This window comes from Odocoileus virginianus, chromosome 15 (assembly GCF_023699985.2).
Source record: "Odocoileus virginianus isolate 20LAN1187 ecotype Illinois chromosome 15, Ovbor_1.2, whole genome shotgun sequence".
Taxonomy (NCBI): domain Eukaryota; kingdom Metazoa; phylum Chordata; class Mammalia; order Artiodactyla; family Cervidae; genus Odocoileus; species Odocoileus virginianus.
In genome coordinates this window covers 3,979,183-4,005,530 of record NC_069688.1, presented here as the reverse complement: position 1 = coordinate 4,005,530, position 26,348 = coordinate 3,979,183, and the positions used below count along the sequence as shown (strand labels likewise).

The following is a 26,348-nucleotide window of genomic DNA, read 5'->3' as shown; positions in this document are numbered from 1 at the left end:
TAATTCTCATAGCTTTAGCAGTCTGGTATAATTATGATTTATCTTGTTTACACTTAACAGAAGAGAAAACTGAGATTCAGAGAGGGTTAAATAATTAGTGCATGAGTCATGAAGCACAAAGTGTGATAGATTAAATGTTTGGGTCCTCTTCCTTTTAAGAGTGAGTGAATGTGAGTGTATGTTTTGGATAAGGAAATACAGAGGATGTGATGCTGCCAGTATCATTGCCTAGGTATTTTAGAGACTGATGTCTCTAAAATTTTCTGTCTCTTAGAGACTTGCCTCTTGGAATACTCACTCTTGGATAACTTGCTGTTGGGGAAGGCAGCACTAGACTAAGTCTATCCTGAGGTCAATCCTGTTGTGACAAAGTCAAGCCAAGAGATGTCCTGGAGGATGAAAAACAGGAGAGAGAGCTTGGACAATAGGGGAGAATGGATACAGACATATGTATGGCTGAGTCCCTTCACTGTTCACCTGAAATTGTCACAACATCACTAATCGGCTATATCTCAATACAAAATAAAAATTAAAAAAAATAAAGTGGGTTTTGAATATTTTCCATGGGTCATGCAGTTGATGAGTATGATAAACAAGACTCGCACTTAGGTACCTACATACGTTCTTCTTTGTCTCAAGGAGCCAGATGAAAAAAACAGAGATAGAATTTCCCATCTTTCACTCCATAGGTATGTGCAGAATAAGAAGATACCATACCTGGTGGCTCAGATGGTAAAGAATCTGCCTGCAACGCAGGAGACCTGGGTTCAATCCGTGGTTTGGGAAGATCCGCTAGAGGAGGGCATGGCAACCCACTCCAGTATTCTTGCCTGGAGAATCCCCATGGACAGAAGAGCCTGGCAGGTTACAGTCATGGCATCACAAAGAGTAAGACATGACTGAGTGATTAAACACAGCACATAACCATGGAAACTGACTACACAGGGCTCATCATTAGGAGATCTATTGCGCCATGCATTCATCATAATGAATGAAGATGAACAACTTGCCTGATTATATAAGACTCTTGTACAATGTGAATGAAAGATTGTCTCATCTTGGAAAAAAAAAAGAGCTTGAACAGGATCATTAAGGCACTAGATGAGGGACTAGAAGCCATCCTGGGAGAAGATCCTTTACTTTAGAAGTCCTGTGTGATCCCATATCCTAACTGATCCTTTGTGAGTGTGAGTGATAGTTGCTCAGTCATGCCTGACTCTTTGCAACCCCATGGACTGTAGCCTGCTAGGCTCCTCTGCCAGGATTCTCCTGCCAGGATCCTTTGTGAATCAGAGGTCATCAGCCTGGCTGAGCTCTTTTTGAATACCTGAGCTGCCAGGTATTCCGCAGCTGAGGAATACGGACAATTTAAGGTTTTTTTTTTTTTTTAATTTTTAAGCCACTAAGTTTTTTGAGATTTAAAAAAATGGTATAGCATTAGACACTGAAATATAATTTGTTCTCTAGAATCAGAATGCTACCTTAAATAAGGTGTTGGTTTTGAGTCCAGTTAGTACTCTGAATCAGTGCTGGGCTTGAGGACCCTGTTGGTGAGGGCTTGAAGGGCAGCGAGAAAAGTATCATTGGATGGAGGAAAAAAGATACATTGTGTTTTGAGGTGGTGGAAAGTTCAGCATAATTGTCCCCTGTGGTCATGCATATGTGTATTGAGGTGGTTGGAAATAGTCATGATCATGGAAGCTTGTTGAATTAACATATAATTAAGATACTGCTATAGAGATGGGGGAAGAGAGTGATACTCTTTTAATTTCTGCTTTAAACTCGAAGGTTTAATAAAATTACCATGGCTTAGAGGAGAGGTGATGAGGACTCAGTGTTTAACAGGGACAGAGATTCAGTTTAGAAAGGTGAAAAATTCGGGAGACGGGTGATGGTGAGAGTTGAACCACAATGTGAATAATGTGCTTAATGCCACTAAGCTGTACAGTTAAATATGGTTAAATAGAATATATTTTATATTATGTGACTTTTACCACAATAAAAAAAATCACTATGCCTTAGGACCTAGCTCAAAAACCAGAGTTTCTAACAACAATGTCATTAAATCAACTTTCAAATACATTTTTTAGAGTCAGGTTAATTACAGTAGAAGAGGCAAGATACATATTTCATCTTAGGGATATTCTGTCCCTAGATTCTAACCACAGACTTAGAATGACATAACTCTTTCATCACAGACGTTGATATAGGCCTGCCTTTGCCTGGATCTCTACTGCTGACCTTTTGCACCCCTCTAATCCTTTATCTTCCAGTTTTTTCCTTGGCACCGATGTTTTGGATTGTGGTTGTTCAGTCACTCAGTCGTGTCTAACTCTTTGTGACCCCATGGACTGCAGCACACGAGGCTTCCCTGCCCTTCACTATCCCCCAGAGTTTACTCATACTCATGTCCACTGGGTCAATGATGCCATCCAACCAACTCACCCTCTGTCGCCCCCTTCTCCTGCCCTCAGTCTTTCCCAGCATCAGTGTATTTTCCAATGAGTCGGGTCTTCGCATCAGGTGGCCAAAGTATTGGAGCTTCAACATCAGTCCTTCCAGTGAATATTCAGGGTTAATTTTCTTTAGGATGGACTGTTTTGACCTCCTTGCTCTCCACAGGACTCTCAGGAGTCCTCTCTACCACCGCAGTTTGAAAGCATCAGTTCTTCGGTGCTCAGCCTTCTTTATGGTCCAAGCTTCACATCTGTACGTGACTACTGGAAAAACCATTTCTTTGACTATACAGACCTTTGTCGACAAAGTGATGTCTCTGCTTTTTAATACACTGGACAGGAGAGCCTAGTGGGCTACAGTCCATGGAGTGGTAAAGAGTCAGACACAGTTGAGCACACACACAGACTGTGTACTTGAACATGGCGATACTTTATCTTTGAATGTGTTTTCTTCTTGAATAAGATAAAGGCATATCCATGCATCCTGTAATTTTCTAGATATCAATGATTCCATCTGGCATCTTTTCAGTTTCTTGAATTAAGTGAAATAATGCATGGAAAGCACTCAAAGCAGTGCTCTCTAAAAGCTGCTGTTGTCATTAGACACTAATATTTTTATGGTACAAAAATACTGTTTTGACAGTATTTAACAGTTATATGATTGTCCTAATCTAGAAAGAGTAGTGGTGAATTGAAATAATGAAATTAAAAAATTGATCTTTGATAATTAAAAAGTTGTTCTCACAGACCTGTGATAAGTAGAATAATGCCCCCCTTGCTCACCAGAGATGTCAATGTCCTAATCACTGGGTCCTCAGTTGAGGAGATGTATTCTTTATGTGGCATAAAGGATTTTGAAGATGAGATAGCATTGAAGGTCTTGAGTTGGGAACATTATTCCAGATGTCAGAGTGGGCCTGAGGTTATCACAAAGGTCCTGATAAGAAGGAGGCAAGAGGGTTGAAATGAGAGCAGATGTGGTGATGGAAACAGAGGTCTGAGACGTGAAGTGTGCTGCTGCTTTAAAGATGGAAGGAACCATGAGCCTTCCAAAGAACATAGACAGCCTCTGCATGCGTGCATGCTCAGTCACTTCCAACTCTTCTAGACCCCATGGACTGTAGCTTGCCAGTCTCCTCTGTCCATGGATTTTCCAGGCAACAATACTGGAGTCGCTTACTATTTCCTTCTCCAGGGGATCTTCCCTACCCAGGGATTAAATTCTAGTCTCTTGCATTGCAGGTGAATTCTTTACCTCTGAGCCACCGGAGAAGCCCATGTTTCTAGCGAAATGAGACCCATTTTGGACATCTGACCCCTGGAAAGCTAAGGTAATCGCCTCGTGTTGCTCCAAGACACTCAGTTAGTCATTTCTCACAGCAGCAGTAGGAAAATAAGCTAAGACCTTTCCCAATTATTGAATTCCTACCATGTGCCAGACACTATTAATATAATTAATTACTGTTCTTATGATCATTTGGCTTGTAAAGTTTTTTTTAATTTACTTTTGGGGATATTTCAGATAGAAACTATCTTGAGTATAAATAGGAAATTGTATCCTGAGGTGTATATTGGATGAATTGTCTGAAAATTCTGACACTATGACCATTTAAAATGTATCTTATGTAAATTATATATTATAGATCAGCAATGAAATGTAATCACTAACATTTAATTTGTACCCATGATTTCAGTTTAATCAATTGAAAAAAGCCATAATATTACTCTTGGATTTATTGCTAATATTATAAGGCTGGAGTAAAACTGAGCAATAAATTTCATAAAGGAAGGCAATTCTCGACAAGACACTAAATTTTGATAAACATGTTACAAATTAGAATGTGGTTATATGTTAAATAACTAATCTTACAACCAAAATGAGTTACTAATGCCTACATTTTTCATTTAACTAATAGGTAGTCAAGTATGTCTGTACATTGATTCTGAAACAGAATATTGATATCTTCATGTTTAATAAAACACTTGATTGTTTTTGTCTCAGGCAGTGCCTGCAAAGAGATATTAATTATTTAAAAAAACCTGCTGAAAGCTTCTCAGATACAGAGTGAAGTAGATTTGTCATTAATAACTGGAAATTGTATAGAGGTTTATAAAGAACATTTACATGCATTATGTAAGTTGACCCTCTACAAGCTTTTCTTCAGAAGAAGTTTAGCCGTGGTAATCTTAAGAGTTTTCTCAAGTCATAGAGCTTGTCGATGGCAAGGCCGTGATGTGAAGAGACTTGTTTTGATCAGAGAGTAATCCAAGCACCCTTAAGCTGCAGTGTTTCTCTAACTTCAGTCATTCACATGTCACCTTTGGAATTTTTCACTTTGCCTGCATGTTAATTATGATTAAAAAAGTAAATCCATTAATTCTGTTTTTGAATTGGCTTGGCTGGCTACAGTGTTCCTAGGGCTCCTATTAACACCTTGATCATAACATCATCTAATTTTATTCTGTTGTACTTAATTGTCAGGCTCCCAGCAGATCTGAAGTATCCACAGAGAAGAACCTCACCTACTTACTCAACCCTGGTATTCTCATCTGTGCTTGCTAAATATATTAGGACTCTTTCAGGGGAGTTTTTGATTCATGAAAAAATTCCTAAATTATCGAGACTTTTTGTATGTCCCGTGCTCCCATATATGCATAACCTTCCTCAATATCAATATCCCCCACTGAAGTGGCACCTTCATCATACTCACCAGAGTCCATGGTTTATGTTAGAGTACACTCTTTTTTAAATTAAATGGTTAATTTAATGTGAAGTATGATTTTAAAAATTGTGGTAAAGTAATTTGTTTAGTCACTAAGTCATATTCAATTATTTTGCCACCCCATGGACTACCAGGCTCCTCTGACCGTGGGATTTCCCAGGCAAGAATACTGGAGCAGGCTGCCATTTTCTTACCCGAAGATGCACTCTTGATGCACTCTTTACGGTTTTGGATAAATGCTTACTGACATCTATCCACTGCTATGATGTCATACAGAGCAGTTACAGTGCCCTGGAAATCCTTTGTGCTCTAACTGCTTATATCATTCCTGCGCCAATGCACCGCAACACTGATCTTTTTTATTTTCTTCATAATTTTGCTGTTTTCAGAATGTCTTACAGTTGGACACATACAATATGTAACTTTGACTTAGTAGTATGCATTTAAATTTCTTCCATAATCTCTTCATGGCTTGAAGTTAATTCTATTGCACTAAATAAATGTTTTTAAAAGAAATTTGTAGATACATAGGGTGGGTTAATATATAAAATAAGAATTTTAAATATAAATGCAAAACAGGATTAATGTTATATGCTTTGCTTAAAGACTTGCTCCACTGTTGTCTGTCTATTTGCACGGGATTTCTTTCTTTTGAACAGGAAAATTATAGCATTTAAAAGATTAGCACTGAACTGAGACCTTAATTAAAACTATGTAAATTATGCTATCTAATGGAAAGTTTCTTACCACCTAGATTTATCTTGTGAACTACAAATATCCATTTGTAGATAAAAATGATTTCTAGCCCACATTTTGGGAAATACTGTAATTCACAATATTGCCTTTCGTTGTCTAATGCTTACTTATTCCAGGATTAATTTGTGGCTTAAACTCAAGGAAAACAAAAAGGAATTGTCTGTTGTAGTTCATTCATACATTTTTATATTCATTCAGTGAATTTTTTCAGAATATTGAAGGAGATATTATAGATTCTCTGTTACAGAGGTTGGCAAATTATGGTCCACAGGCCAAATCCTGCCTGCCATCTGTTTTTGTAAATAAAGTTTTATAGGGACTTAGCCATTCCTATCTATTTACATATTGTCTATGATTGCTTTCAATTTGCTACAATGGCATTCTGAGTAGTTGCAACAGATACCATATGGTCTACAGCCCTAAAATATTCTTCCCTGGTCCTTTGCACAGAATGTTTGCTGACCCCTGCTATTAAAGATGCCAAAATTGATGGCATTCTTCCATGTTCAAGAGACAGTCATGCAAATAATTGTATAGACATGTAAACAGACATTCAAAACTGAAATTATAGAGAGGTATGACAAAGACTGGGCTTCCTAGGTGGCTCAGTGGTAAAGAATCTTCCTGCCAACCAGGAGACAATCCCTGTGTAGGAAATGGCAACCCACTCAAGCATTCTTGCCTAGGAAATCCCAAGGATGGAGGAGCCTGATGGTCTTCAGTCCACGGGTTCACAAAGAACTGGACACGACTGAGTGACCAAACAGCAGCATGACAAACATTAGGGAAAGATTAGTGTCAATTTAAGGCAGAGATAAACATTGGATGAAAGAAGTGTTATTTAGCTGGATCTTGAAATGTGTGAGGAGTTTCAGTCTGTGCAGAAAGGAGGGGCTGTAAACCCAAACTGAAGGATATGTTCTTTCAAGAGTGATTTTTATTAGCAAGTGACCAAGAAACAACAGTGGGTTAGTAGATAACGGCTTACATTTTTAATGAGAAACTGGAGAAAAACAAATTTCTCTGATTTTTTATTTTTATTTTTTGCTACAGTTCAATAATGTCAGCAACCATGAGATTCTTTTGACTGAACAAAGATCTCATGTTACATCTCAGGCAGAGCAAGGCAGGAACGAGAGAGGAAGGAATGACACCAGGAGAGTGATTCACTCTCCCTGGAAAAGAGACGGTTCACCCAGAGCACCCCTGTGACTTATGCTTGTGACTCATTGGGGGAAATATGCTTCATGGAACTACCTCTAGTGCAAGGGAGGGTAGGAAAATAATTCTTAGTTCATGTTATCTATCTATCGATCTGTCTATCCATCTATCTATCTCTACGGGAAAACCTGTCACGTGGTGCAAAGGGTGTAGGATAAGAAAATTAAGTGTCTACCACCGACCCAATGAAGCAAGGCAAATTATTTAAGAACGAGGACCACATCAGTGGTAAAGCAGGGTGTAAGAGCATGAGTACTATGAATAGACTAAAAGGAAAATCAAAGTTTGAAGAGTCCTCTTTTCTTCTAAGAAACAATAAAGCAATATTGATAATAGTGGTTGATAGTCCCCTGACCTGCCATATTCATGTTCATATTGCTGGGCTTTCACATAAATTTCATGGGAGAATAAGAAGTCAAATGAAAAAAGAAAAACAAAGAAGAGGAAGCAAAGCTCTGATATTACCAGGACACACAGTTTCTGGGTGGTCTTCTGCAATGGAATATCTTTTTCTTCCTTAGTAGAGTTTATGTGGTTGTTCTCCTTAAATAATAATTTCTCAGCTTTATATTCCCTGGTGGCTCAATTGGTAGAGAATCTGCCTCCAATGCAGGAGACTTGGGTTTGATCCCTGGGTTGGGAAGGTCCCGTGGACGAGGCATGGCAACCCACTCCAGTATTCTTGCCTGGAGAGTCCCATGGAAAGAGGAGCCTGGTCGGCTGCAGTCCATGCGGTCGCGAAGAGTCGGACATGATAGAGCAACTGAGCACACAGCAGCTTTATATTTTAAATTGGTGAGAACTTGTCAAGAACATACTTAAGTATGATCTGTTGCCTTAATAACTCGATGATGATAATTGAGAAAAAAACTCGAAAGAGACAGAAAGAGTTCTTGCTCAATTGAATGGAGCCCAGAGGCTTATATAACCTTAATGCATTTGAGGAGAAATTTGACTGGGATTAAGATCTTGCTTCAGAGATGGATTTTAGCGTATTTTGGCTGAGGGTTAAGAATGCTTTATCTCATTTAATTTCATTCCCCACTTGTCAAATCTAGGCTGAATGGAAACTCCTGTACTTAAGAGTGTACTATTTTCTGTTTATCCCTGTACTTTTTCAAAATTAATTTTGTTTTAAAATTAATTGAGACAACCATGCCTTCAGGCTTCCTCTGCATTGGAAATCAAGATTTCTAGGAAATTATTCTCTAGAGTTCTGTTCTTATTTTTTTCCATGAATCTAATAACAATGTTTATTGAGCATCACCCATGTTGGACATTGTTTCCTGTACTGGATACACAGAGGTGGGTAACACAGAATTTCTATCCTTAAAGAATTGTCTTCTAGTAAATGTGTGCATGTGGAGAAAGGGAAGAGATAAGAGCAAATAAAATCATTGTCTTCTGGGTCACTAATGTCTTACTTTTGATTAAGGATAGTTTAAATATTCAGTCACCATCTTGTTTGTGATACTGATGAGCGACTGTTGTTACCTATTAGTTCTTTTTTGAACCTCTCTCTTTCTGTGTCTGTCTGTCTGTCTGTCTGTCTAGGGGGAAGGATTACTCCATTTTCTTCTGGATGTCCTCCTGCTTCTCCAGACAGTTTCAGAACCTTGTTGGGGTTCTGCTCTTTTGCCTCTAATATTGGTAATTTTGAATTCTATTTATATCTCTTTCATTAATTCAGAGAACTTCTTATTCTTGCATGCACGCCAAGTCGCTTCAGCTGTGTTTGACTCTTTGTGGCCCTATGAACCGTAGCCTGTCTCTGTCCATGGCATTCTCCAGGCAAGAATACTGGAGAGGGTTGCCATGCCCTCCCCCAGGGAATCTTCTGGACCCAGGGATCAAACCCACATCTCCATGTGTCCTATATTGGCAGGCAGGTTCTTTACCCCTAGTGCCGCCTTGAAGTTATAACTGACCTCAAGCTCTGTCTCTAGTCAAAATCCTCTCCTCATGTCCACCATGTTTAGTAATGTCTCTGCATGGACATTCCTAGGACACTTAAAGCTCTTCTAAGTGAACTCATGAATGTCGCTCCTTCTTTCAATTTCACTTTCTTGATGAATTGCATTTCTGACTTCCCTGTCTCCCCACTCAGCTCCTTACATTCTGTCAATAAATCTTAGTGACTGTTCCCTCCTGGATAGGCTTCAGCCCTGTCTGCTCTGATTTCACAGCTCCCCTCTGCCCGCGGGCACCATCACAGTGCCCTCACACAGCCCTCCCTTCTTCCTGCCTCGCCTCCTCTAATTTGCCCCCCACAAAAGCCAAAGATAATTGTAAGGACAGAATGGATCACATCACATTTTTGATTAGCATGCTTAATTGACTTTAAAGAGTCCAAACTATTTAACTGGACCAGAAAATCTGGCATCTTGGCACATCTCCGCCCAGTGCCCATGTTCCTTCATACCCCCAGTAATGCTGGCGTGCACGCAGTGCCTTTAGCAGGGCTGTTCACTCTCTGGCCTCCTGCTGACTGTCTCTTTTACCAAGGATGGGAAAGTTGGCAGTATGCCGTAGTGCTTTGTAGTTAGTGTCTCACATGCTTGTCTTTTCCACCAAACTCCAAGCTTCTTAAGGTAAGGGATGGTGCCTTATGCCTATGCTCTGTGGTAAGGGTACATTTTTTAATCAGTGGACATTGTAGGGTAAAAAAAAGAGAGAGAGAGAGAGGAGCAAAAAAAAGGAGAGAAACAATAAAAAAGAACACCCAAACAAAATTCTGTGATTTTAATGTTTTTCAGAAAAGAGTGGTGAGCCAGAAACTTTCCCAAAAATAAGACCAGATGGAAATCTGTCCATCGACTGCCTCACCAACTTTCCACACACATTTTGGGTCAAATGAACCCCAAAGACATGGATCAATAATATCTAAGTCTCAAAAGCACCCATAGAGAACTGTTTAGAAAAAAATTGGGGGCCCTATATGCAACCAAGGGAGATGGGCAAACAGCTTCTACATCTGCCTGTAGAAGGAACACATCCTCAGCCCATTACCCGTGAGCACTGCAGTCTGCACCCCGCCCTATCCATTTCTCAGTTATCACAGTCTTTGATGTCACGTTATAGAACTTTCATCTTCCCATGTTTGTGGATGTGAAAATCTCCCTTAATAGGTGCTTTTGCCTGTGCAGTATCATGATCAGAAGGTATGTTCTCCCTGGCCCCTGAGCTGACCTAGAAGAGTGACTCTCATTTTTCTGCACCATAGCTATCTTTTTTTATCCAAATAAAATTGAAAAAAAAAAAACCCTCAATGTGTAAAATATTTAGATATAAATAAATGAAAGAAAAAAAAAAGATTCTTTTGTTGAAATGGGGAAAGGAAGCCTGACATCTGCTGTATTCTCTTTGACTCCTGCTAGAGTGACTGCTGTCTTCCTTCAACTCAGCATATTCTTTCAGCAAGAGCTCATCAGGAAATCTTGCCTTTCCAAGGAGTAGAATTTTAGAACCACCAGGAGGAATCTAGCAGCCATCTTTTGTTAACCACTTTGTTATTGATTTACCCAGCTTAAGCATTTTTAGCAACAACTTGTGACTAGTTCTGTGGGGAAAAACCCAGTATAAGATTTAGACATTCTACATCTGGTCTGCTCCTGTCTACAATTTCAGCATCCTGATCTCTGCTTGTTCCCCATGCTTCCCCAGCTCTCAGGCATATTCTGCCTGCGTGACTTCAAGGGCTAATATAGTCAAGTGCATAAAAGGTGATCGCACTGTTTATTTCCTGAACTAGGGGTTGGCATTGTGTGTGGGAGTTCTACTCTCTTCCCTGGCCTCTTGCCACTGTAAACAGCTTCATCAAGTTGCCAACTGGCTTATTAGATGGTTCTTATAGTCAAGAACATGGGCTTCCCTGGTGGCTCGTGGTAAAGAATACACCTGCCAATGTAGGAGACATTTCCCTGGATCGGGAAGGTCTCCTGGAGAAGGAAATGGCAACCCACCTCAGTATTTTTGTCTGGGAAATCCCATGAACAGAGGAGCCTGGCAGGCTATGGTATCACAAAAAGTCAGACACGATTGAGAATGCATGTCCTCATGGTTCATAGTCAAGAACATGTCAATGAGTGACACGTATGGCTCTGATTCAATAAAGAGTTAGGGAGAAGTCATATTAAATGTCAGGGCTTCCCAGGTGGCTCAGTGGGTAAAGAACTCACCTGCAATGCAGGAGATGCTGGTTCAATCCCTGGGCTGGGACGATCCCCTGGGGGAGGGCATGGCGACCCACTCCAGTATTGTTGCTTGGAGAATCGCATGGACAGGGGAGCCTGGAGGGCTACAGTCCACGGGGTTGCAAACAGTCAAATGTGACTGAAGCAACTGCGCACTCAGGCATGCATACTAAATGGCAACCTACGTCTACAGATGAGTTCAGCAGTGTTCACTGGGGTCTGGGCAGCAGGAGAATGTGAGGGACGTGATTCTCCACGACTCCAGGCTGCTTACCTGGCTCATACCAAAAAACTCTGGACCGCTCCCTCTTGTCTAAGATGTCCATCAGGTAAGAGAGCTGAGAGAATAAATTTTTTTAAATTGATTGATGAATTGAATTGAAATTTTGAATGGGAGGGATGTTGACAATTATTATGTAATGTTTTCTGCACTGACAATAAATTTTGACCAAATAATTTACAGCTGTTGCAGGGATATTTTGTGCTGCAGTGAAGGACAGCTATCAGTATAGTCTCTGGCCATGAAAGACTCAGGAAACAAAAGGGAAAAGGGTAAAATGGTTTAATTCAGGCTTTAATCTCACCAAATAAGAGAGCCTATGAAGAAATTCTTAAAAATCTAATGTAGGTTGATTTTCAGTGATTTGATTCATTCTACATATACTGTCTGCTAGATAGAGGCATTATAGAGATCAAAAGTTGAATAAACTCACATCCTTAGAAAATTACAGTTCCGTAAAGTATTTAAGGTATAAACCCAAATCATAGAAATCTAATAAAATGTAGAGTCACCATTTTTAAATAACTCAGTGAGATATAGGGAATCATTTTGGACAGAAGCCAAATCTCACTATATTTGACTGCTTTGTCCAAGATATTACAGATCATTTGTGCATTAATGGTGTTGTCAGAAGGCTGTATTTCAACTTTCAAAGATACATTCTTTCTGTTATTCAGCTACATTAGCCAGAGAGCTTTTGGCAGCAAGTATCAGAGAGTCAAGTTAAACAAAGGTAACCTGAAATGGGCAAAAAAAGGAAAAAAAAAAACTTGTGCAAATGAAGCAAAGTCAAAAATAGCTTTGAAGTGAAGTGAAGTAGCTCAGTCGTGTCTGACTCTTTGCGACCCCATGGACTGCAGCCTACCAGGCTCCTCCGTCCATGGGATTTTCCAGGCAAGAGTACTAGAGTGGGTTGCCATTTCCTTCTCAACAAATAGCTTTAGGGATGGCTTAATCCATGAGTTCAAAGAGTGGAATTCAGAGATTGTATCTTCATTTTTAGGCAATCTCTTTCCAAATTGATGGCAGATGAAGCCACAAGAGGCTCTGGGAATAAAATTATTCTTATAATAAAAATTCAGAGGAGCAGAAAAAGAGTGGTTTGTTTTCATAGTGCCATAAAAATTTCCAGGGATTCTTGTGATTGGCCTGTCTAAGGCTCTGTGGCCAAGAAAAAAAAAAAATCATTTTCTGACTAATTTAGATTATGCGTCCACCCTGACGATGGGGTTGAGGAGCCAATCAGTTAGTTGAAAGTCTTGTTGGAAGGGAAGAGTTCGTGCTCTTCCTAAGGAAGAGCACCTAATACCCTAAGGAAAAATACCCCTAAGGAAAAAATCTGAGATTATTATAAGCCCCTGGTTTTAAAAGCAAAGAAACAAAGAAAAAGCAACAACCAAAGCAGTAAGAACAAAACAAGAAGGTACCTCACAGATGTTAAAAAAATGTTAACCCGAAAGGAACACCAGGCCATTTACATCAACTCTTTGCTGATGAGCAGAGAGGTAAATGGGCTTGTTCAAACTCTCAGCTCTGGTCAGTGGCTGAATATAGACCACAGTTTAGGTCTTCAGAGTCATTTAATTACACCTTGCCATTTCTCTAGGCATCATTATCATTATTTGTCTAAGGGATATCATAGGGTAGCTGAAATTTAAGGAACTCTCATGTTTAGCATGGAGAAGGAAATGGCACCCCACTCCAGTACTCTTGCCTGGAAAATCCCATGAACGGAGGAGCCTGGTGGGCTGCAGTCCATCGGGTCTCTTAAGAGTCGGACACAACTGAGCAACTTCCCTTTCACTTTTTACTTTCATGCATTGGAGAAGGAAATGGCAACCCACTCCAGTGTACTTGCCTGGAGAATCCCAGGGACAGGGGAGCCTGGTGGGCTGCCGTCCATGGGGTTGCACAGAGTCGGACACGACTGCAGCGACTTAGCAGCAGCAGCATGTTTAGCAAGAAGAGCCTGGTTTTGCTTCCTTAATATACTTCTGTGCTTGCACACACCAATTGTCCAAGCTGAAAAGAGAATAAAATTGTACAATTTCCCTTCAAGTTAAGTCATTTCGGATTTTTATCATAAAATAGCCTCATTTCTGTCACTGCTGGGGACTGAATCCAGATTATGTATTGAAATGGCAACCCATTCCAGTACTCTTGCCTGGAAAACTCCATGGACAGAGGAGCCTGGTAGGCTACAGTCCATGGGGTCGCAAAGAGTTGGACACCACTGAGCGACTTCCCTTTCACTTTCACTTTCTTTAGTCACTGAAATCTCAAAAGAAAATGTTCTACTCACCTTTGAGAAATTTTTCCAATGAGGAGCAATTGTCTTTCTTATTTGTTTGATTTCACTTCAGAGAAAAGTGATGGCTCTTACGGACTATTAGAACTGGGGGGGAAGTTTTTCATCCCAGAGTGAGTCCATGAACATGAATTCGTTTAACATCTGCATTTATCAAGTCTATGCTTTGCATGTGTTCTCTGGGTTATCCTGCCCCATGGCTCAAAGAGCTACCTTTTCTCCATACATGGCTTCCTGGTATATCATTTCTGCCTAAGACTGGCAAGACCCAAACCCCAGTCTTTCAATCTCTAACCCTGAGAGTAGTAACATCTCGAGCATATGTTGCATTTAGCACTTGACATGTATGAGCTCATTTAATCTTCCCATCAGTCATATGATGTAGGTTCTATTATTATGTCACATTTTATAGATATGAAAATTGAAACACATGGTATTGAATAACTTGTCCAGAATCATTTAGTAATTGATAGAGCTAAGATTTAAACCCAGGCAGCAATATTAGTGTCTATACCCTAATGACTATGATATACTGTTTTAAATGGCTATAAAGATTGCATCTAAGAAATGTAGTTAGGAGCAAGAATCTATTGCATTTGAACAACATTTCTCATTGAATGAAGTTTTCATTATCTGCTGCCTCTCTGAGAAGAGAATACTTGGGAAAGGAGAATAGTAAAGTCGTTAAGAATCTTGACTGTACATGGGTGGACTAAAAATTATCATACTAAGTGAAGAAAGTCAGAAAGAGAAAGACAAATACCATATGATATCCACCTATATATGGAATCTAAAATATGACATGAATGAACTTGTCTAGAAAACAGAAACAGACTCACAGAGAACAGGCTTGTTGCCAAGGGATAAGGGAATTGGGAGGAAAGGTTTGGGAGTTTGGGATTCTCAGGTGCAAACTATCATATACAGGATGGATGAACACCAAGGTCCTACTGTAGAGCATGGGGAGCTATCGTCAATATCCTGTAATAAACCATAATGGAAAAGAAAATGGAAGAGTTTGTATATATGTATTACTGAATCATTTAGCTGTACAACAGAAATTAACACAATTGTAAATCAACTATACTTTAAAATGATACATTTTTAAAATTAAAAAAATTAAAAGCTCCAATTCCAAAAAGGAATCTTGACAATCATCCACACTAGACAATCATACTTTACTTGACAATCAATACAGACTTGACAATCATACACACTACAGTGTAAAACCTAATGTAAATCCATGGCTGATTCATGTCAATATATGACAAAAACCACTACAGTATTGTAAAGTAATTAGCCTCCAACTAATAAAAATAAATGGGAAAAAAAAAGAATAGAAGGCATGACATAAAAAAGAACGAAATATTGCTCTTTGCTGCAACGTGGATGGACCTAGAGATTATCATACTAAGCAAGGTAATTCAGACAGAGAAAGGCAAATATTATATATCACTTATATGTGTAACCTAAAAAGTAGTGCAGATGAATTTATTAACAAAACAGAAACAGACTCACAGAAATATAAAATAAGCAAGGTGGGAAATGAAGATGTAGGGGGAGGATAAATTAGGAGTATGGGATTGACAGATATACAATACTATATATAAAATAGATAAATAACAAGGATTTACTGTATAGCACAGGGAATTATATTCAATATCTTATAATAAACTATAATGGACAATAAACAAAAAAAAACCTAATGTGATGCTTCAGATATCTGGATTTGTGGTCCAGGTGTCTCTACTGCAGAGAAGAGCATCACTAGGAGATGTTCCACCTCTTACTGTGTGGATTTACCTTGGTTTTAGTGTGCTATGAGAAACAAATAGTAGAACTAATTGAAAAGTACCTGTCAAGGGTTCACAGAAACCTTCATTTACCCTAATGGTTTATATATCAGAAAGAAATCTATTGCTGTTCTCTTTGTAACTTTGTGTTTATAGGTCCTAGATTTACTACTCCAGATTCTGTCACTGGAATTTAAGGGAAGCTAAAATAGTATGAGGGCTTCCCAGGTGGCTCAGTGATAAAGAATCCACCCGCCAGTGCAGGAGACATGGGTTTGATCCCTGGGTCGGGAAGATCCCCTGGAGAAGGAAACGGCAATGCACTCCATTATTCCTGCCTTGGAAGTCCCGTGGACAGAGGAGCCTGGCAGGCTACAGTCCATGGGGTCACAAAAGAGTTGGACGTGACTTAATGACTAAACAAAAACAACAAAGCAATATGAAAAGAAATAAACTCAAACCTGTAGTGTCCTTATGTCCTATATTAGGCAAGTTACCTTAAAATGTACACCAACAATAGTGAGTGCTGTTCTGCGCTTAGTCACTCAGTCATGTCTGACTCTGCAACTAGGCTCCTCTGTCCATGGGGATTCTCCAGGCAAGAATGCTGAAGTGGGTAGCCATGCCCTCCTCCTCCAGGGATCTTCCCACCCCAGGGATCAAACGCAGGTCTCCACATTGCAGGCTGATTCTTTACTGACTGGGCCACCAGGGAAGCCCAACAATAGTAAGTAATATGTATCAAAATGGATTAAAAAGTATAATTTTAAATTGTTCAATACTGAAAGCAAAGATGACCATTTTAAAATGTAGTTTTTAAGTGAAAGGCTTCTCAGAAGTTTTAATATTTAATCACACTGAATTTTCATGAGCAAGGTATAGATTCCAGATTTTATAAAATGTATTTGACTCTGGAACATTATTTTTGTAGAACACTTATGTTAAAAGTCTGAGAAAGTCTTGTTTGAATACGAGACTATCCTGAATTTCAAAACAGTTTACAAGCTGACGTCTCAGTCCTATTTTGCACAGACGCTTTTTCACTGGCTTGCTTCGTAGAGATACTGATGGCTCTCACAACAGTGGTGGTTGAACTTCATACTTTTCACTTATTCCAATTGTGGTCTGGTCTCTGGAGCTATTTCAGTATGCAGCCTCAGCTTACAATTTTTAAATAAATGGCTCATGAATTTAAGTTTTTCAAGATACCCCATGGTGTGGTTGTAAAACAGCCTTACTTTCAGATTTCTGTAACGGAGCATGACAGAATAGAAGGAGGAGACAGAAAACCGGAACTGGTGTTAGAAAACTAAAGCTAGAGACTCATTTCTGCTTTTTATTACTGTTTGACTGCTTCATTTAACTTTCTTAGTCTACATTTTCTTTTCTGCAAAACAGGCTCATTAATCTCCACCCTGCCTGTTTCATCAGAATCAGTTAAGATAATGCACAAAAACTGTGAACTGCCAAGTGTTTGGTGTGTGTCCACAGTTAACAGAGGCCTGTTGGGACTTTGCGTTGAACAGTTCTTTGTGGTTAGGCAGCATCATTAATAGAATAAGATGTGAAACATGGCTTATAAGTGGATACAGAATCTCACTTCCCACGTGGACCAAACACCCATGGTGAACAATTTCTTTAGCAATGTCTCTGGCTTAAAGTATTGAAAGATGTGTTGGTGGATTTTGTGAAATAAGCCAAGAATTAAATTCCTTCCACTGGGGCTGAAGGCAAGGCAGAATTTGATATCAGACTCCCCTTTTGTTTGGATCAAGGGATAATGAGTATCTGTATAGAGAACAGTGAAGAAATCACACGCCATTCAATAACTGCCAATTCTGTCCAGATGCCTCTCTTTCAGAAATGTCAGCTAGAAAGACTGTGGATTCTGACTTTTTTTTCATAAGACATCTGAAACAGGGTTTAGATTTCTGGGAGTAAAAAAAATTATCTAGCAAGGTATCGATGAAGGTATAGAAAAAGAGTCCAACATAAATGAAGAAATTAAATATTCTCATCAAATTATATATATATGTACACGTATATATGCATATATTTACATAAGTTAAGAATTATCATCAGGTTATATATGTATATATTTACATATATATATATACATATATGATATGAGTTATGAGTTAGAGTATATGAGTTAGAGTAACTCTAGATCTAGAGTTAGAAAAAACTAAGTTTGAATCTCAAGTCTACCACTTTTAAGTGCTATGACTTTGGATAAATTATTTTTAACTTTTTGAATCACAGTTTCCTTGTAAAACTGGTTAAAACTGTGTGAGCCACTCACAGGTTTGCTGAGAGGATTCTGTGAGATGATACACATGAATTGGCTAGCATCACACCTGACTTACAGAAAGCCCAAAGCCTCAATCAGCGATTACTGGTAGTGGAAGTGCTTCTGGTATCATGTCTACTGGTGATGACAAGGTTATCGTCTGCAGACTGGGGTGGGAGGGCAGGTCATCACACGTGTCACACAGTGTGACGTGGGGTATCCCACACATTGGTGTGGTGGATGAGGGAAGCGATGATTCTGAGTGGGGGACTGGAGAGGCCTCAGTGAAGGTGACACTGCAAATGAGTAGCAAAGGAAGAGGGAGGTGTCGGCCAGTGTCTCTGTAGGAACTGATCTCATTTCCAGTGTGGTTATCGTGCAGAGAACAGAAAGCATCGGTCAAGACAGACCTGGGTGATCTTGGGAAGTAGTTGTTTGCATTCAATCTGCAAATGTACTAGTAGCCACAGGGGATGTTACGCCATATAAAATGTGATTCATGACCTGTCAGGGACTCACAGTCTAGCAGAGGAAATAGACCAATATCTACAGCAGGATAAGCGCAGGGGATCATATAATTTTCATCCTAACCATGTACTTTTGAGTATGTAAATGGGAGCATTATGAATAACTCTACCTGGACAGCAAGCATATGTCAAGTTGGTCGTCCACAAACCCAAATTTAGTATAAACCTAGGCAGATGGTATGAGATCTCTACAGGTGCCAGGGAAACTCAGACCATGAAGGGATCAGCTCAGTGTGGACAATGAATGAAAAAGCTGATACTGCTTTTTAGAGTTCCCTAGCCAGAAGAGAGAGGATTACAGCCAGTATGGGGAATGGCTCAGAGATATAAGAGGAATGGCTGGTGTGTGTCCGTGTCTTGTGTGGCGCTGAAGTAGCATCGTGTGAATGGAGCGAAGGATAAACGAAGGGAAGTGGAAGGACATTGTCATAAGGTACTCAGCAAAAAAATATCTTCAAGGACTAAAGTGAGCATGGCTAACAAGACAAACTTAGTAGAAGCAGGAAGAGACTGTCCTTGCCTCTTGAAGCAAGTCTTCCAGATGACCGGCTACACTTCCCACCATCATCTCTGTGTTTTGGAATGGGAGCTCAGTACTCACTGCCACAGCGTATTGGGGAAAACATCATCAGGTTGATGCACTTGTATCCCATGGCATTTTGAAGATTCTGGAAGAGCCCAAGGGCTCACCTTGTCTTTTCTTCCCAGGAGCCGTGCAGTTGCATGAGGCAGCTGGGTTCCCCATCACATGCACATCTTCACACAGGTGAGCTGACATGCCCAGACCCACCTCATGTCTCTTCTTCACAGTACTGAGGGTATTGATGTTTCCTTGGAGAACTGAGAATGAAATAATATGCCAGCCGTGTCCTGGTAAGAGAACCGGAGAGGGAAGTTTATTAGAGAAAAACAAAAGAACAGCTAAGAAACAAAAAAGGATAGAAAAATCAACTTCTAAAGAACTTCAGCTTCTCTCTTCTCCATCGGGGTTTCCCTAACTCTTGGTGAGATTCAAAGGCAGATTGATTCAGTCTTTTCATCTCCAGATGTCTCCATATAGACCAAGGGTTGAAAACCAGATTCACAACTTGCCTGCAGAGAGATGATGATTATTTAACCTATTGGAAATGTAGCATCCTCACATGTAAATTAAGGCTAATTACTTAATTTGTAAGTTATCTGAAATAGCGTGTATAAATAGTTAGCCAGATATATGATGTGTATCATATGTGCTTAACATGTTTGCTTGATCTTCCCCCTGCTGTGTCCTGCAGCTGATGGCTTATACCTGACCACCCTGATACATTTAGGAATTCAATATCCTCTGGATCTTCATGAATGCTCTCATGATCAAACCCTGCTTTCTTATCCCTTGTAAGACAAAAGTGAAGAAGATTAAATGCTGCCCAGAGAGGCAACTTTGTGCAATAGAAATTCACACTGACCTATTCTAACAAAGTTCTGGGTTTAGGTCATGGATCTGCTGCTAAATAATTGGGGGCCCCAGGCAAGTCATCCCATCCTCCTCAGGTCACTCATCTATCAAATGAAGATATTACACTAGAGCAGCATTCCCCAAGGGGTTTCTCAAAGAGTCCTGCATGAGTCTTGTTTTTTTTCCTCTGTATTGGGTGAAGATATCAGTAGTTGTATGTTTTTTAATATACAAAATAAGGTTTTCTTTCAAAAGTACTTTTGGAGACTATTAAAGAAAGCATCTCTATTTTCTCTTTGGAAATCCCTTGCACATTGCTAATGAGCTGTAAGAGTCTGTTCAGTTCAGTTCAGTCACTCAATCGTGTCTGACTCTTTGTGATTCCCATGGACTGCAACACGCCAGGCCTCCCTGTCCATCACCAACTCCTGGAGTTTACTCAAACTCATGTCCACTGAGTCGGTGATGCCATCCAACCATCTCATCCTATGTTGTCCCCTTCTCCTCCTGCCTTCAATCTTTCCCAGCATCAGGGTTTTTTCCAATGAGTCAGCTCTTTGCATCAGTGGCCAAAGTATTGGAGTTTCAGCTTCAACATCAGTCCTTCCAATGAACATTTGGGATTGATATCCTTTAGGATGGACTGGTTGGATCTCCTTGCAGTCCAAGGGACTCTCAAGAGTCTTCTCCAACACCACAGTTCAAAAGCATCAATTCTTTGGCGCTCAGCTTTCTCTATAGTCCAACTCTCACATCCATACATGACTACTGGAAAAACCATAGCCTTGACTAGACGCACATTTGTTGACAAAGTAATGTCTCTGCTTTTTAATATGCTGTCTAGGTTGATCATAACGTTTCTTCCAAGGAGTAAGCATTTTTAATTTCATGGCTGCAGTCACCATCTGCAGTGATTTTGGAGACCCCAAAAATAGTCTGGCACTGTTTCCACTGTTTCTCCATCTATTTGCCATGAAGTGATGGGACCAGATACCATGATCTTAGTTCTCTGAATGTTGAACTTTGAGCCAATTTTTCACTCTCCTCTTTCACTTTGATCAAGAGGCTCTTTAGTTCTTCTTTACTTTCTGCCATAATGGTGGTGTCATCTGCATATCAGAGGTTATTGATATTTTGCCTGGCAATCTTGTTTCCAGCTTGTGCTTCATCCAGCCCAGCATTTCTCATGATGTACTCTGCATATAAGTTAAATAAGCAGAGTGACATTATATAGCCTTGACATACTCCTGTTCCTATTTGGAACCAGTCTGTTGTTCCATGTCCAGTTCTAACTGTTGCTTCCTGGCCTGCATACAGACTTCTCAAGAGGTGGGTCAGGTGGTCTAGTATTCCCATCTCTTTCAGAATTTTCCACAGTTTATTGTGATCCACACAGTCAAAGGCTTTGGCATAGTCAATAAAGCAGAAATAGATGTTTTTCTGAAACTCTCTTGCTTTTTTGATGATTCAGCAGATGCTGGCAATTTGATCCCTGGTTCCTCTGCCTTTTCTAAAACCACTTGAACATCTGGAAATTCATGATTCATGTATTGTTGAAGCCTGGCTTGGAGAATTTTGAGCATTACTTTGCTAGCGTGTGAGATGAGTGCAATTGTGCAGTAGTTTAAGCATTCTTTGGCATTGCTTTTCTTTGAGATTGGAATGAAAACTGACCTTTTCCAGTCCTGTGGCCACTGCTGAGTTTTCCATATTTGCTGGCATATTGAGTGCAGCACTCAACCAGTAATGCTGAAGAAGCTGAGGTTGAATGGTTCTATGAAGATGTTTAAGACCTTCTAGAGTTAACACCCCCAAAAGGTGTCTTTTTCATTATAGGGGACTGGAATGCAAAAGTAGGAAGTCAAGAAACAGCTTGAGTAACAGGCAAATTTGGCCTTGCAGTACAGAATGAAGCAGGGCACAGGCTAATAGAGTTTTGCCAAGAGAATGCACTGGTCATAGCAAGCACCCTCTTCCAACAACACAAGAGAAGACTCTACACATGAACATCGCCAGATGGTCAACACCGAAATCAGATTGACTATATTCTTTTCAGCCAAAGATAGAGAAGCTCTAGACAGTCAGCAAAAAACAAGAGCGGGCGCTGACTGTGGCTCAGATCTTGAATCCCTCATTGCCAAATTCAGACTTAAATTGAAGAAAGTGGGGAATCCACTAGACCATTCAGGTATGACCTAAATCAAATCCCTAACGATTATACAGTGGAAGTGACAAATAGATTCAGGGTACTAGATCTGATAGACAGGGTGCCTGACGAACTATGAACGGAGGTTCTTGACATTGTACAGGAGACAGGGAGCAAGACCATCCCCAAGAAAAAGAAATGCAAAAAAGCAAAATGGCTGTCTGAGGAGGCCTTACAAATAGCTGTGAAAGGAAGAGAAGCAAAAAGCAAAGGAGAAAAGGAAAGATATACCCATTTGAATGCAGAGTTCTGAAGAATAACAAGGACAGATAAGAAAGCCTTCCTCAATTATCAGTGCAAAGAAATAGAGGAAAATAATAGAATGGGAAAGACTAGAGATCTCTTCAAGAAAATTAGAGATACTGAGGGAACATTTCACAGAAAGATGGGCACAATAAAGGACAGAAGTTGTATGGATCTAAGAGAAGTAGAAGATATTAAGAAGAGGTGGCAAGAAGACACATAGAACTGTACCAAAAAAAAAAAGTCTGTTAGTTCTATACATATCGTATTTTGATATTGATTTGATATCAATCAATATCAACCTGACAATTGATAATAGACTTCTACTTGTTCTCCACTTCCACTAAATGACTTTCAAAAGATTGAAGAATCCAGGGATATCAATGGAGAGGAAACCATCTCTAGTTTGGGGCAGCTGTGGGTCACAGCATCAATCGTGCCCGAGGCTCAGCTTCTGTGGGGGAGTCTCCTCTTTAGATCCAGATCCCTCTTTGCTGGCCCCTGTGGGGTATTGGGTAGTAGGGCAGTGTTCTTTCTGAAGCTTCTGACCATATGGATATATCATTATTTTTAATCACTTTATAATTTATGACTGATAGATAAAATTCTGAAGAAATTGTCAGTGGAGTTAGAGAAAAGGAGATTTTTAAGTTTTAAAGAGGAAGACCTATAAGAGTTTATGAAGATTAAAACATGTGTGGCTTCCAGCTGCTCATGATAAGAAGCAACATAGAGGTAGGGCAAAATAAAAGGGAAAATAGTTGAGTCCAGCTTTTGGCACCCGTGGCTCAGTTTTTGTTAATCCCATATAGCAGTGCTGGGACCCTGAGAGTCCCATCATAATACATTTCAGCAGATATGATAGAAAAATCACTTGGTTATGCCTTCCTCTTGTATACCAGCATCTTCCAGCTGGGGTCTCTCTCACTGGGGCCTCATACTGATAACTCCTGGGGAATTTGCTGTCAGTCTGTCGTTAAGAAACTGTCCCACGACAGAACCTAGTCCTCTCCCCTCATTCCTCGATTCATGCCTTCTCTTTAGTCCCTCTGTTTGGGGGTGTTTGGGACATTTCCATTTTGTGACAGAAAAGGAGAGGTGAAATTTAAATGACTGCTCTAAATCTGAGACAGAGAGCCCCCAAGTGAGAGTTTTGGCATGTTCTGGAAGGTTTCCCCAGGTGTGCTGGTGATGAAGAGATCCCAGAGGAAGAGTGGGCTGTACATTGAAGCAACCACATACGAGTTTACAGAAAACACCCACATGATGTATAGCAGATGCAGTGGCCCCACGTCCCTCGCATTAGACGCTCCTGGATCCAGTGACACAAGGGATGTGCTGACAAGGTCCTTTCCAGTGCGGGCCTCCAGGTCACACAGTGTGGGCAGCTAGGCTTTGACGCTGCCCGCCCTTTATCTCTGTGGTGTGATACGCAGTCCCCTGTCCACAACCCTAAAACCGCGTGGTAGAGGAGCCCTCTGCAAAGGATGGCGTATTCCTATAAGTAAGGAATAGATGAGTGCCCTCCTGATTCTCTCTGACGCGTCTGACGAGCTGTCTGGGTTCGATACTGTGCTCTATCTTAGATACTGGGCTGGAATCAAACGCTTCTCAGAGTCCTCTGGTTTTCTAGTCCAGCATTTCACCTGCAGGGCAAATGGAGGGGAGGGAAAAAATATATTGAGGGTCTGTGGTAAACAAGGTGTTACCCATTTCTTTTTTCACATCTGACTTCTCACCTGAAGCCTTGTAATTAACTTGCAAGAAGATTACTTAAGTTAATATAGTAGAGAATTTTTTCTCTGTGCCTGCATCTCTACTCCTGCCCTGCAAATACATTCATTATTTTTCTAGATTGCACACAGATATGTTAGTATATGATATTTGCTTTTAATCAGAGGTTCAAGGATTCATGTCTCCTTTCAGTGGATGCTTCATTTTAGAGGGGCCGCGTCACAGTGGTCAAGAACACAGATGTCACAGCAGAGCTCCTACCTTGGTGTGCTGTGCAATCTTAGACAATTTTCTAACCCTCTCTGTGATGCAGTTTCCTCATCTGTGAAATGTGGCGATGACAGTAACCTACCTAATGGAACTGCTAGGTGGTTTAAATGAGTAAGGCGCTTCCCAGGTGGCGCCAATGGTAAAGAATCCGCCTGCCAGTGCTGGAGACTTAAGAGAAGTGGGTTCACTCTCTGGGTTGGGGAGATCCCTTGGTGGAGGAAATGGCACCCCACTCCAGTGTTCTTGCCAGTGTGCTTAGGGCAGTGCCTGGCAAGTGGCAAATACAAACATTTTGCAGTACTACTAGTTAATTCCATTTGAAAGATAGAGAAACTGAATCTCAAAGAGGCCTGAGATCCTAGTCTTTACAGTAAGTTCAGAGCTGGAGCTAATAGGCTGCTGGCCACTACCAAATTGAAAAGAAGAAAAATAGAAAAACAAACGAAAACAAAACCAGCTGCTTTCGTTCTCCCCAGGAGCTAAATTGCGGCTTGAAACCATGCCAACAGTAAAACACTGAAGCTGGTAAGCACACATCCAATTTAAACTTATTAGCACAATTAGTTGTCTATTACTTCAATAGGAAGTGATTATTAAACCCATAATTAATGAGACAGAACACCCTCTATTTATTATCTAAAGACATCTATGGTACCCAGAGTTAGAGGAGCATCTGGCTGCCTTCTAGGGATGAAAGTGTCCCCAAAGTCATTGCAAATGCAGGGTCTTCATGGACAGCCACTGACCTCAGTAGAAAGACCAATGGTCATCAAAGCTCCCGACACATTAACGGCTGGCCCTGCCCTGACGAGCTCCCTTATTGTTTCCGGATTCCACTCATCCTGTTTTCTGCAAAAAAAGAGCCTAGAGACCAAGAGATACTGGAATTAGAAGTATGAATAGTATCAAAGCTAACTTTACTGAACAACTATGTATCCTATAGGTATTATAACATTTATTTCATGTAGCAACCTACTGTGGATAATGCATTTAACTATTCCAGTTTTACAAATAAGGAAAATAGAATTAAAAAGATGAAATAACTGTCCCGTGGCCAATCATAGTAAATGACAGCTGGCAATATAACCCGTGGATAACTGGTGATAAAACTCATCCCTTAACCACTCTGTGCTTTTTCTGAGAACCAAGCTTAGGATCTTCACAGTGTGCTAATGGCCAGGTTGAATATGCACCTGAATGAAGCCAGAATGAAGCTGCTGAGGCTCAAAATAAAGGAATGACTTATTCATTACTTAATCGATTAGTTAAATATTTACAGAGTGACAACTATACGTCAGATAGTATTCCAGGTGATGGAAGTGAAAGCAAGGAGTCAGACAGACAAAGCCTTCCTGTCATGGGACTGGCTTTAGCCAGAGGGAGACAGACAACAAATACATGAAAAAAGGATCCTTTAGATGCTGATGCATTCTTTGAGAGTAAATTTGATGTTGTGTTATATAGTTAATGTCTGATGACCTTGGACTGGGTGCCCAGAGAAGGTGACATTTAAATTTAGAGACTTGAATGGCAAGAAGGAGCTGGAAGAGATGGGGGAGGATAATTACAGGGAAGGGAAGAGCTGGTTTACGAGAATAGACAAAGAACGAAAGGCCCAGAGCTCAGTTTCCATATCTAAATTAAAAAACCCAGCACGTTGGTGGTAGGAAGCCAGTTACCTTATTGGAAGGAATAGAAAGACAATTACCGTAGCCATATTCTGACTCTACAAATGTAACTCATCCAAATGAAAATTGAGAAACATCTTATATCAAACATGAGGTTGACTTTTGTCTATTATATGTAGATGTTATATTTTAAATGTGTGTTTTTAAAAATGGGTTTATCCTGTTCTTGTTAATATTTTAATACTGTGTGTGTGTGTGTGTGTGTGTGTGCGTGTGTGCACCTAG

At 40.2% G+C, this 26,348-nt stretch overlaps 1 long non-coding RNA gene across 2 annotated transcripts in view; it reads left to right on the top strand.

The window, feature by feature from the left end:
- Positions 1 to 1,006: 1,006 nt before the first annotated feature.
- Positions 1,007 to 26,348, top strand: part of LOC110132482 (uncharacterized) — a 52,225-nt gene continuing 26,883 nt past the window's right edge. The window contains exons 1-2 of one of the 2 annotated variants that reach the window (XR_002312493.2): positions 1,007 to 1,181; positions 3,699 to 3,787. This is a non-coding gene — a long non-coding RNA (uncharacterized lncRNA). Of the gene's footprint in view, positions 1,188 to 3,698; positions 3,788 to 26,348 lie in introns of both variants that reach the window. The other variant, XR_002312491.2, reaches the window with a different exon arrangement.